Raw genomic sequence first — 10,488 nt, forward strand, 5'->3', positions numbered from 1 at the left:
CATCCTATTTTTCTAACCTAATTGAGGAAAATAAGAACAATCCGAAATTCCTTTTTGATACTGTCGCAAAGCTAACTAAAAAGCAGCATTCCCCAAGAGAGGATGACTTTCACTTTAGCAATGATAAATTCATGAACTTCTTTGAGGAAAAGATTATGATTATTAGAAAGCAAATTACGGACTCCTCCTTAAATCTGCGTATTCCTTCAAAGCTCAGTTGTCCTGAGTCTGCACAACTCTGCCAGGACCTAGGATCAAGAGAGACGCTCAAGTGTTTTAGTACTATATCTCTTGACACAATGATGAAAATAATCATGGCCTCTAAACCTTCAAGCTGCATACTGGACCCTATTCCAACTAAACTACTGAAACAGCTGCTTCCTGTGCTTGGCCCTCCTATGTTGAACATAATAAACGGCTCTCTATCCACCGGATGTGTACCAAACTCACTAAAAGTGGCAGTAATAAAGCCTCTCTTGAAAAAGCCAAACCTTGACCCAGAAAATATAAAAAACTATCGGCCTATATCGAATCTTCCATTCCTCTCAAAAATTTTAGAAAAGGCTGTTGCGCAACAACTCACTGCCTTCCTGAAGACAAACAATGTATACGAAATGCTTCAGTCTGGTTTTAGACCCCATCATAGCACTGAGACGGCACTTGTGAAGGTGGTAAATGACATTTTAATGGCATCGGACCGAGGCTCTGCATCTGTCCTCGTGCTCCTAGACCTTAGTGCTGCTTTTGATACCATCGATCACCACATTCTTTTGGAGAGATTGGAAACCCAAATTGGTCTACACGGACAAGTTCTGGCCTGGTTTAGATCTTATCTGTCGGAAAGATATCAGTTTGTCTCTGTGAATGGTTTGTCCTCTGACAAATCAACTGTAAATTTAGGTGTTCCTCAAGGTTCCGTTTTAGGACCACTATTGTTTTCACTATATATTTTACCTCTTGGGGATGTTATTTGAAAACATAATGTTAACTTTCACTGCTATGCGGATGACACACAGCTGTACATTTCAATGAAACATGGTGAAGCCCCAAAATTGCCCTTGCTAGAAGCATGTGTTTCAGACATAAGGAAGTGGATGGCTGCAAACTTCCTACTTTTAAACTCGGACAAAACAGAGATGCTTGTTCTAGGTCCCAAGAAACAAAGAAATCTTCTGTTGAATCTGACAATTAATCTTAATGGTTGTACAGTCGTCTCAAATAAAACTGTGAAGGACCTCGGCGTTACTCTGGACCCTGATCTCTCTTTTGAAGAACATATCAAGACTATTTCAAGGACAGCTTTTTTCCATCTACGTAACATTGCAAAAATCAGAAACTTTCTGTCCAAAAATGATGCAGAAAAATTAATCCATGCTTTTGTCACTTCTAGGTTAGACTACTGCAATGCTCTACTTTCCGGCTACCCGGATAAAGCACTAAATAAACTTCAGTTAGTGCTAAATACGGCTGCTAGAATCCTGACTAGAACCAAAAAAATTGATCATATTACTCCAGTGCTAGCCTCACTACACTGGCTTCCTGTCAAAGCAAGGGCTGATTTCAAGGTTTTACTGCTAACCTACAAAGCATTGCATGGGCTTGCTCCTTCCTATCTCTCTGATTTGGTCCTGCCGTACAGACCTACACGTACGCTACGGTCACAAGACGCAGGCCTCCTAATTGTCCCTAGAATTTCTAAGCAAACAGCTGGAGGCAGGGCTTTCTCCTATAGAGCTCCATTTTTATGGAACGGTCTGCCTACCCATGTCAGAGACGCAAACTCGGTCTCAACCTTTAAGTCTTTACTTAAGACTCATCTCTTCAGTGGGTCATATGATTGAGTGTAGTCTGGCCCAGGAGTGGGAAGGTGAACGGAAAGGCTCTGGAGCAACGAACCGCCCTTGCTGTCTCTGCCTGGCCGGTTCCCCTCTTTCCACTGGGATTCTCTGCATCTAACCCTATTACAGGGGCTGAGTCACTGGCTTACTGGGGCTCTCTCATGCCGTCCCTGGAGGGGGTGCGTCACCTGAGTAGGTTGATTCACTGATGTGGTCATCCTGTCTGGGTTGCCCCCCCCCCCCCCCCTTGGGTTGTGCCGTGGCGGAGGTCTTTGTGGGCTATACTCAGCCTTGTCTCAGGATGGTAAGTTGGTGGTTGAAGATATCCCTCTAGTGGTGTGGGGGCTGTGCTTTGGCAAAGTGGGTGGGATTATATCCTTCCTGTTTGGCCCTGTCCGGGGGTGTCCTCGGATGGGGCCACAGTGTCTCCTGAACCCTCCTGTCTCAGCCTCCAGTATTTATGCTGCAGTAGTTTATGTGTCGGGGGGCTAGGGTCAGTTTGTTATATCTGGAGTACTTCTCCTGTCCTATTCGGTGTCCTGTGTGAATCTAAGTGTGCGTTCTCTAATTCTCTCCTTCTCTCTTTCTTTCTCTCTCTCGGAGGACCTGAGCCCTAAGACCATGCCCCAGGACTACCTGACATGATGACTCCTTGCTGTCCCCAGTCCACCTGGCCGTGCTGCTGCTCCAGTTTCAACTGTTCTGCCTTATTATTATTCGACCATGCTGGTCATTTATGAACATTTGAACATCTTGGCCATGTTCTGTTATAATCTCCACCCGGCACAGCCAGAAGAGGACTGGCCATCCCACGTATGCTCTCTCTAATTCTCTCTTTCTTTCTCTCTCTCGGAGGACCTGAGCCCTAGGACCATGCCCCAGGAATACCTGACATGATGACTCCTTGCTGTCCCCAGTCCACCTGACCGTGCTGCTGCTCCAGTTTAAACTGTTCTGCCTTATTATTATTCGACCATGCTGGTCATTTATGAACATTTGAACATCTTGGCCATGTTCTGTTATAATCTCCACCCGGCACAGCCAGAAGAGGACTGGCCACCCCACATAGCCTGGTTCCTCTCTAGGTTTCTTCCTAGGTTTTGGCCTTTCTAGGGAGTTTTTCCTAGCCACCGTGCTTCTACACCTGCGTTGTTTGCTGTTTGGGGTTTTAGGCTGGGTTTCTGTACAGCACTTTGAGATATCAGCTGATGTACGAAGGGCTATATAAATACATTTGATTTGATTTGATTTGGTATTCTCATTGGTGCCATACGCGCCGTTCACAGAAACGGCCAGCCTCCTTTTCACGCACGATAGTGTCTAGGGTTTACTGAGAATGGTGCGACAAAAACAAAACATCCAGTCAGCGGCAGTGGTGGGTGAAAACAGCTCGATGAGAGGTCGAAGGAGAATGGCAAGAATTGTGCAAGCTAACAGGCAGGCCACAAACAGGAAAATAACTGCGCAAAACGGCATCTCGGAACGCACAACTAATCGATCCTTGTCACGGATGGGCTATTGCAGGAGGACACCACTTCCACTCCCATCAGCTAAGAACAAGCAGCTCCAGTTGGCACACAATCGCCAACACTAGGCAATTGAGTGGAAAAACATTGCCTGGTCCAGCGAATCCTGGTTCCTTTTGCGTCATACTGATTGATGGCAGAGTCAGCATTTGACATAAACAGTATGAGTCTATGGCCCCAACCTGCCTGGTGTCAACAGTGTGGGGATTGTTTTCCTGGCACACGTTAGGCCCCCTAATACCGGTTGAATAACGTTTCCATGCCCCAAAGAATTCAGGTCGTTCTGGGGACAAAGGGGGTTCTGTGTATATCCACAGAAAGTAAAAACACTACTTAAAGTTGGCCCCAAAGTAACATTACTCGGCTGTACATGGTAACTACATAATTGTATTTGTAATGATATAAATGGGTGGCATTTAGATTTCATTGAATTGAAGTTACATGTAAGGACAGACATTTGTGTTTACAGTGCCTTTGGAAGTTATTCAGACCCCTTGAGTTTTTCCACATTTTGTTAGGTTACAGCCATACTCAAATGTATTTAAATAGTATTTTTCCTCCTCAATCTACACACATCTAAAAACACGTTTTTACATTTTTGCTAATTTATTACAAATAACACCACATTTCCATAAGTATTCAGATCCTTTACTCAGTACTTTGTTGATGTACCTTTAGCAGCGATTACAGCCTTGTTTATTTTTGGTATGACGCTACTAGCTTGGCACACCTGTATATGGGTAGGTTCTACCATTCATCTCTGCAGATCCTCTCAAGATCTGTCAGGTTGGATGGGAGTGTTGCTGCACAGCTATTTTCAGGTCTCTCCAAAGATGCTTAAATCGGGTTCAAATCCGAGCTCTGGCTGGGCCACTCAAGGACATTCAGAGACTTGTCCCGAAGTCACTCCTGCATTGTCTTGGCTGTGTGCTTAGGGTCGTTATCCTGTTGGAAGGTGAACCTTCTCCACAGTCTGAGGTCCTGAGCACTCTGGAGCAGGTTTTCATCAAGGATCTCGCTCTCTACTTTGCTCCGTTCATCTTTGCCTCGATCCTGACTAGTCTCCCAGTCCCTGCCGCTGAAAAACACCCCCACAGTATGATGCTGCCACCACCATGCTTCACCGTAGGGTTGGTGCCAGGTTCCCTCCAGATGTGACGCTTGGCATTCAGGCCAAAGAGTTTAATCTTGGTTTCATCAGACCAGATAATCTTGTTTCTCATGGTCTGAGAGTCTTTAGGTACCTTCTGGCAAACTCCAAGCGAGCTGTCATGTGCCTTTTACTGAAGAGTGGCTTCCTTCTGGCCACTCTACCATAAAGGCCTGATTGGTGGAGTGCTGCAGAGATGGTTGTCCTTCTGGAAGGTTCTCCCATCTCCACAAAGAAACTCTAGAGCTCTGTCCGAGTGACCATTGGGTTCTTGGTCAACTCTCTGACCAATGCCCTTCTCCCCCGATTGGTCAGTTTGGCCGGGCAGGCCAGCTCTAGGAAGATTCTTGGTGGTTTCAAACTTCTTCCATTTAAGAATGATGGAGGCCACTGTGTTCTTGGGGACCTTCAATGCTGCAGAAATATTTTTGTACCCGTCCCCAGATCTATGCCTCGACACAATCCTGTCTCCGAGCGCTACGGACAATTCCTTGAACCTCAGGGTTTGGTTTTTGCTCTGACATGTACTGTCAACTGTGGGACCTTATATATCCTCTATATAGACAGGTGTGTGCCTTTCCAAATCATGTCCAATCAATGGAATTTACCACAGGTGTACTCCAATTAACTTGTAGAAACATCTCATAGCAAAGGTTCTGAATATTTCTGCTTTTTCTTCTAAACATTTCTAAAAACCTGTTTTTCACTTTGTCATTATGGGGTATTGTGTGTAGATTGCTGAGGATTTTTATTTAATCAATTTTAGAATAAGGCTGTAGCACAACAAAATGTGGAAAAGGTCAAGGGGTCTGAATACTGTCCGAAGACACTGTATTTATTTATAGGAAGAGTGAACATTAATCAACATCAATATTACAATAATGCAACATCCATGTAAATGTAAATGTGCCTGGGATAGCCAAAAGCTCATTTGCACCCCGCTGACCCCGCTGATCCTCAACACTGGGGCCCCACAAGGGTGCGTTCTGAGCCCTCTCCTGTACTCTCTGTTTACCCATGACTGCGTGGCCATGCACGCCTCCAACTCAATCATCAAGTTTGCGGACGACACCACAGTGGTAGGCTTGATTACCAACAACGACGAGACGGCCTACAGGGAGGAGGTGAGGGCCCTTGGAGTGTGGTGTCAGGAAAATAACCTCACACTCAACGTCAACAAAACAAAGGAGATGATTGTGGACTTCAGGAAACAGCAGAGGGAGCACCCCCCTATCCACATCGACGGGACCGTAGTGGAGAGGGTAGTAAGTTTTAAGTTCCTCGGCGTACACATCACGGACAAACTTAATTGGTCCACCCACACAGACAGCATCGTGAAGAAGGCGCAGCAGCGCCTCTTCAACCTCAGGAGGCTGAAGAAATTCGGCTTGCCACCAAAAGCACTCACAAACTCTTACAGATGCACAATCGAGAGCATCCTGTCGAGCTGTATCACCGCCTGGTACGGCAACTGCTCCGCACACAACCGTAAGGCTCTCCAGAGGGTAGTGAGGTCTGCACAACGCATCACCGGGGGCAAACTACCTGCCCTCCAGGAAACCTACATCACCCGATGTCACAGGAAGGCCATAAAGATCATCAAGGACAACAACCACTCGAGCCACTGCCTGTTCACCCCGCTATCATCCAGAAGGCGAGGTCAGTACAGGTGCATCAAAGCAGGGACCGAGAGACTGAAAAACAGCTTCTATCTCAAGGCCATCAGACTGTTAAACAGCCACCACTAACATTGAGTGGCTGCTGCCAACACACTGACTCAATTCCAGCCACTTTAATAATGGGAATAGCCACTTTAAACAATGCTACTTAATATAATGTTTACATACCCTACATTACTCATCTCATATGTACAGTGCCTTGCGAAAGTATTCGGCCCCCTTGAACTTTGCGACCTTTTGCCACATTTCAGGCTTCAAACATAAAGATATAAAACTGTATTTTTTGTGAAGAATCAACAACAAGTGGGACACAATCATGAAGTGGAATGACATTTATTGGATATTTCAAACTTTTTTAACAAATCAAAAACTGAAAAATTGGGCGTGCAAAATTATTCAGCCCCTTTACTTTCAGTGCAGCAAACTCTCTCCAGAAGTTCAGTGAGGATCTCTGAATGATCCAATGTTGACCTAAATGACTAATGATGATAAATACAATCCACCTGTGTGTAATCAAGTCTCCGTATAAATGCACCTGCACTGTGATGGTCTCAGAGGTCCGTTAAAAGCGCAGAGAGCATCAGGAAGAACAAGGAACACACCAGGCAGGTCCGAGATACTGTTGTGAAGAAGTTTAAAGCCGGATTTGGATACAAAAAGATTTCCCAAGCTTTACACATCCCAAGGAGCACTGTGCAAGCGATAATATTGAAATGGAAGGAGTATCAGACCACTGCAAATCTACCAAGACCTGGCCGTCCCTCTAAACTTTCAGCTCATACAAGGAGAAGACTGATCAGAGATGCAGCCAAGAGGCCCATGATCACTCTGGATGAACTGCAGAGATCTACAGCTGAGGTGGGAGACTCTGTCCATAGGACAACAATCAGTCGTATATTGCACAAATCTGGCCTTTATGGAAGAGTGGCAAGAAGAAAGCAATTTCTTAAAGATATCCATAAAAAGTGTTGTTTAAAGTTTGCCACAAGCCACCTGGGAGACACACCAAACATGTGGAAGAAGGTGCTCTGGTCAACCAAAATTGAACTTTTTGGCAACAATGCAAAACGTTATGTTTGGCGTAAAAGCAACACAGCTGAACACACCATCCCCACTGTCAAACATGGTGGTGGCAGCATCATGGTTTGGGCCTGCTTTTCTTCAGCAGTGACAGGGAAGATGGTTAAAATTGATGGGAAGATGGATGGAGCCAAATACAGGACCATTCTGGAAGAAAACCTGATGGAGTCTGCAAAAGACCTGAGACTGGGACGGAGATTTGTCTTCCAACAAGACAATGATCCAAAACATAAAGCAAAATCTACAATGGAATGGTTCAAAAATAAACATATCCAGGTGTTAGAATGGCCAAGTCAAAGTCCAGACCTGAATCCAATCGAGAATCTGTGGAAAGAACTGAAAACTGCTGTTCACAAATGCTCTCCATCCAACCTCACTGAGCTTGAGCTGTTTTGCAAGGAGGAATGGGAAAAAATGTCAGTCTCAGTCTGTCAGTCTATCAGTCAAAACTGATAGAGACATACCCCAAGCGACTTACAGCTGTAATTGTAGCAAAAGGTGGCGCTACAAAGTATTATTAAGGGGGCTGAATAATTTTGCACGCCCAATTTTTCAGTTTTTGATTTGTTAAAAAAGTTTGAAAAATCCAATAAATGTCGTTCCACTTCATGATTGTGTCCCACTTGTTGTTGATTCTCCACAAAAAAATACAGTTTTATATCTTTATGTTTGAAGCCTGAAATGTGGCAAAAGGTCGCAAAGTTCAAGGGGGCCGAATACTTTCGCAAGGCACTGTATATGTATATACTATACCCTATATCATCTACTGCATCTTTATGTAATACATGTATCACTAGCCACTTTAAATTATGCCACTTTGTTTACATACCCTACATTACTCATCTCATATGTATATACTGTGCTCGATACCATCTACTGCATCTTGCCTATGCCGTTCTGTACCATCACTCATTCATATCTTTATGTACATATTCTTTATCCCTTTACACTTGTGTGTTTAAGGTAGTAGTGTGACAAATAAATTGGATTTGATTTGATTTGAGAAGGCTGATTGACCGAATTTACTGTGTCGAAAATGGACAAAGCAGTTACTGCCGTTGTTATCCTGGAGGTGCTTTCCTTGAGCATGATATGTCAAAATATTGTAGAGGTGGAGGGGCAAAGGCCATGCAGGATCTGAAAGAAAAGACGTGCATCTACATACTGCTTAAAGCTGTCCAGATTGAATAAATTATGTTTGTGAAAGATGTGACAATGGTGGTAATGGTTTGATTTATTATCAGAAATCGTAAGTGTTTGTAGAGTTTTATTCAATTGGTTTCAGAATAGTAGCTCTTGCTTGTGACCAGCATGTGAGGCAATATCTCAGATGTGAGATCTAGCATGCATATATAGTTTGGCGGCCTCCAGTGGAAGATAAGGTCTTATAAACCTAAAGCTGGATAATCCGAACTTGAACCTGTTAACCACCTTCTTTACTCGTTTCTTAAATGTCAAGTTGGAGTGTAACGGCTGTCGGTGGAAGAAGGTGAGGACCAAAGAGCAGCGTGGTACTTGTTCATGTTATTTATTTAAACTGAACACTATCAAACAAAGAACTAAAAAGCACAACCGAAACAGCTCCGTCAGGTGCAAACCACACTAAACAGAAAATATCATCACCCACAAATCAAGGGTGAAAACAGGCTGCCTAAGTATGGTTCTCAATCAGGGACAACGATTGACGGCTGCCTCTGATTGAGAACCATACCAGGCCAAACACAGAAATACCAACTCAAAGAAAAACAAACGTAGACAACCCACCCAACTCACGCCCTGACCATACTAAAACAAAGACATAACAAAAGAACTAAGGTCAGAACTTGACATGGAGTCCAAAATGACGCCGAGATACCAGAAGATAGACACAACTTTCAGATTCTCCCTAATGACTAGAACAGCTCTTTGGGAAGAATGAATGGTTTTCTTAAAGAAGTACATACAAACAGTCTTGTCAATATTTAAATGCAGGCAATAATCAGTCATCCATTTAGAAACCTGTATCATAGCTTCAGTTAACTTGTTTACTTGTTTGTTTTTTGAGTGTACGTACAGGACTGTATCATCTGCATGTTCACCTGTGGGCAAGCAAGTGGGAAATTGTTTATATAGGTAGTAAACAGAAGGGGGCATAATATTGACCCTTGTGGGACCCCAATGTTATAGTAAAGAGAGTCTGACTGAGTGCCACCCAGACGAACCCTTTGGCTTTTATTATTCAGATAGGAATACATCCAACTAATGGCTTCCGTGGACACATGAAGGGAGGATAACAGGACCTCGTGATTCACAGTATCAAATGCCATCCAAAAAGATATCGCCGACTTCACCACTTATATCCAGTTTAGATTTAATACACTCCAGAAAATGGCAATTGGCTGTTTCGGTAGAATGGTTAGTTCTGAATCCAAATTGTATTTGATATATGGAGTTGCCCTGATTGAGATGATCAGTCAGATGATCAGCCACCCTTGATAGCACTGGAAGAATGCTTACAGGTCAGGAATTTTCCACCGGTGTTGGGTCACCAAATTTTACAACATGACATTTTCATACACAACTGAATGCATTCAACCGAAATGTGTCTCAACCCAACCCCTTTCAATCAGAGAGCTGCGGGGGACTGCCTTAATTGACGTCTTGCTCGAGCAGAAAGGAAGATTTTTCCACCTTGCAGGCTCGGGATTCAAACCAGTGGCCTTTTGGTTACTGGCTCAACGCTCTTAACTGCTAGGCTACCTTAACCCTACATGTTATATGTACCCAACTTCTTAGGGCTAGGCGTCCAGCTAGCGGGACAACTTCCAGTGAAGCTGGAAGGCGTGCAATTCAAATAAATAATCATAAAAATGTATTATGGATATTAAACATTTAGGTACATACAAGTGTCTTATATTGGTTGAAAGCCTACATTTTTGTTAATATAACTGCACTGTCCGATTTACAGTAGCCATTACAGCAAAAGCATGCCATGCGATTGTTTGAGGACGGCGCCCCACATCAAAATATTTTACCACCGGCACAGGTTTAATACATTCAGAATAGTGATGAAATATTCACTTACTATTTGAAAATCTTCCTCTGAAAAATCTTGTCATCCAAAGGGTCCCAGCTATAACATGTAGTGTCGTTTTGTTAGATAAAATCCTTCTTTATATCCCAAAAAGTCAGTTTAGTTGGCGCCATCGATTTGAGTAATCCACTCGTTCAACATG

The sequence above is a fragment of the Oncorhynchus mykiss genome, chromosome 6 (genome assembly GCF_057628025.1).
Source record: "Oncorhynchus mykiss isolate SJ-2025 chromosome 6, ASM5762802v1, whole genome shotgun sequence".
Classification (NCBI taxonomy): Eukaryota; Metazoa; Chordata; class Actinopteri; order Salmoniformes; family Salmonidae; genus Oncorhynchus; species Oncorhynchus mykiss.